Source organism: Thermobia domestica, unplaced genomic scaffold (genome assembly GCF_964235325.1).
Source record: "Thermobia domestica unplaced genomic scaffold, izTheDome1.hap1.1 HAP1_SCAFFOLD_1656, whole genome shotgun sequence".
Taxonomy (NCBI): domain Eukaryota; kingdom Metazoa; phylum Arthropoda; class Insecta; order Zygentoma; family Lepismatidae; genus Thermobia; species Thermobia domestica.
The window spans coordinates 24,127-27,526 of record NW_027657366.1 but is presented as its reverse complement, the minus strand read 5'-3'; the positions used below and the strand labels follow the sequence as shown (position 1 = coordinate 27,526).

Here is a 3,400-nt window from a genome sequence, read left to right as displayed (position 1 = left end):
ATCAAGCTATTTCTCATTGGATAAGTCAGTCGAAAAGGACAGTTCTCATTGGCTTAGACACGTTTTGTGTTTTTCCTCCGTGCTTTCCCTGCATGATCGAAGGAACAAAACCACGAGTCTTGGGCTGCTTGGGCTTGTATTTCTCGTGTGTGGTGAGCGAAGCAGTAACATATCGAAATGACAGGACGTGGAAAAGGAGGCAAGGGTCTTGGCAAAGGAGGTGCCAAGCGCCACCGTAAAGTTCTTCGTGACAACATCCAGGGTATCACCAAACCCGCTATTAGGCGTCTTGCTCGCCGTGGTGGTGTGAAGCGTATCTCTGGTCTCATTTATGAAGAGACCCGAGGAGTATTGAAAGTATTCCTGGAGAACGTAATCAGAGATGCTGTTACATACACAGAACACGCCAAGAGGAAGACAGTGACAGCTATGGATGTTGTGTATGCCTTGAAGAGGCAAGGAAGAACCCTGTACGGTTTCGGAGGTTAAGTTGGGGTTCCTCCTATTTTGGATATAAAATTGGCATAAACGGCTCTTTTCAGAGCCAACAAATTTATATAAAGGAAAGATTTACTTTGTGCGATTTTCTGTTAGATTATAAGAATTCGTGTAACTACATTAAAGCCTTTTGATGCACACAAAATTACAGACGTAGAGAGATTAATTTGAGAAAATCATACGTTTTTTTTTACATTATGTACGTTCATGTATACGTATTCATATGTAGCAGTATTAATGCTGGAGAAGGGGTTCTGGTTGGAAATTGGCGATTTGTTGGAAGTAGCGAGCATGAGAGATGCGAAACGCAAGTCGGAATTTCTGTTCTGACAGTAGGATGTACGTATAGAGGCTTATACAACTTCTATACTGTGCTGTGAGGGGCGAATAATGCGTTAGAAACCTGAATCTTGTCCTTTATCTTGTTTACGTGGTCTTGGGTTCGATTTTTTTCTTTTGCGGTAGTGTCTATTGTGATTTACATGTAAATTAATGACACTTCGTAGCGGGTTAGTAAAATAAAGAGTAATACAAATATGAGATGTAGGTTAATGCATTGTATACTTCACATTATTTACTAAAGAAAGGCAGTAGTTACAAGAAACCTAGGCTCGCTCGTTGGGCACAGTAGCAAATGAGTTCTGAGATCAGAGAATAAGAGTAGTTGCGTATTACAAACCATATACATATAACACATATCACACAAATATGAATATCGACCTTGCAAAGAATAAATCGTACTTAAGTGTGCATTTAATGTCATTACTATGTTGCAAAAGAAATTTAGGAAAGTTTTTTGATCCGCTCTGTTCATGATGTCATTGGGGCAATAGTAATGAACAATAATAAATGTCGAGAACATATTGAACAGAGTAATTTCAGCCAAGCCAACGCAAGAGAGAAACATGAGTGCTTTAAGAATGTTGGAAATTCCTTTGTCTAGCATGAAGTACATGAGAATATGTGGTATGAGGTTTTCTTCCATTGCTGAGAATCTGGGCTCGACTGTCCTGTCCTCTGGGTAATATGAGCCCGATGTACGCAAATATCAAAAAAATGTAGCTAGCGACAATACAAAAGGTAATGATCTTATAATTAATAATGTAGTGGGAACTAAGCACATCGCTGTTTGGAGTATTCTAAAGATAGTGTGACTTCCTATGGGCTTCAATTACGATCGACGACTACACATACTAATTAATCGAATAGCAGCGAGAATTTCGAATGACACTAAGCAACTATCTCAGACACTTTTGATGAGTCTGTATATCGAAAACAATTCATTTCAATCGTAAATCTCCTCTATAAAGGGGTTTGTGGCCCTCATAAGGGCCGATTTGTATGAGATATAGGTCTTACATTTATGCCTTCTTCTCAGTTTTCTTGGGCAGAAGTACAGCTTGAATGTTGGGCAAAACACCACCCTGAGCGATTGTAACTCCAGACAACAACTTGTTTAATTCCTCGTCGTTACGGATAGCTAACTGCAGATGACGTGGAATAATCCTAGTCTTCTTGTTGTCACGAGCAGCGTTGCCTGCCAACTCAAGAACTTCAGCTGCCAGGTATTCCATGACTGCAGCCAAATACACGGGAGCGCCAGCACCAACTCGTTCGGCATAGTTACCCTTTCGCAAAAGACGATGGATTCTGCCTACTGGGAATTGAAGGCCAGCCCTGCTGGAGCGGGACTTGCTCTTTCCCTTGACTTTTCCACCTTTGCCGCGACCAGACATTGTTCAATATTCTTTCGTAATAAGATGAGAGGAAAAATTGCGGCCTCCCATGAATCAAGTCAGTTTTGTTACTACTTCAAGCGTGCACCCGAGTGCATCAAATGAAAAGCAAGGCAGTTGGCGCGAATTGAAACACGTACTGTAATTTAAATGAAGTCGATAAATCGGCGGACACATCTAATTTTGCTGAACGAGTGAGTCATCATGCCACCAAAAACTAGCGGAAAGGCTGCAAAGAAGGCTGGTAAAGCCCAAAAGAATATCTCCAAGGGAGATAAGAAGAAGAAGAGGAGGAGGAAGGAGAGCTATGCCATTTACATCTACAAAGTTTTGAAGCAAGTGCATCCTGACACTGGCATATCTAGCAAAGCTATGAGTATCATGAACAGCTTTGTTAATGACATCTTCGAGCGTATTGCTGCTGAAGCTTCTCGTTTGGCCCATTACAATAAGCGGTCAACTATCACCAGCCGGGAAATCCAAACAGCTGTGCGCCTTCTTTTGCCTGGTGAACTTGCCAAGCACGCTGTAAGTGAGGGTACGAAGGCTGTTACCAAGTACACAAGCTCTAAGTAAAAATCTTCTTCAAGATTTTTCATTTCAAACGGTCCTTGTCAGGACCAACACATTATTCGAAAGAGTTAAATCACGAAATTTGCTTCATTCTGTTATGTAGAAACACCTTGAAATCCAATTTCTATATGCTGTTAGTAAAAAAGTAAAGCACATAGCGGAGATGTGTCGTGCTTGTATACGAAAGGCATTTACTCGCCGGAGATCTACACTTAGTCATAATAATTTACTTTTAAAAAGTGGTAATACATTCCGTGTTAAGTATAGTAGTAGGTGCACACGGATCGGAAATCAGGTTATTTTAATGTGCCGTGCAAATAAACAGGCTGTTAGTGTAAGAAATAGTGGGTATAACGCTTAGAATATCGATTAATCGCTATGAAATAATGTTGATAAATTATCTCTTGAAAGTACTATAAAATTAATGTTTCTAGTATTTTCGTACTTGAAGGATAATGAAATTTGAAAAAGAGATGCCAACAGCACCTGGTGTTCCCAGGCGGTCACCCATCCAAGTACTGACCAGGCCCGATGCTGCTTGACTTCGGTGATCGGACGAGAACCGGTATATTCAGCATGGTATGGCCGTTGGC

At 40.8% G+C, this 3,400-nt stretch overlaps 1 non-coding gene across 1 annotated transcript; it reads right to left on the bottom strand.

Moving 5' to 3' along the window:
• Nucleotides 1-3,281: 3,281 nt before the first annotated feature.
• On the bottom strand, nucleotides 3,282-3,400 carry LOC145677945 (5S ribosomal RNA). Its single transcript, XR_014130109.1, has one exon. It is a non-coding gene; the product is annotated as a 5S ribosomal RNA (ribosomal RNA).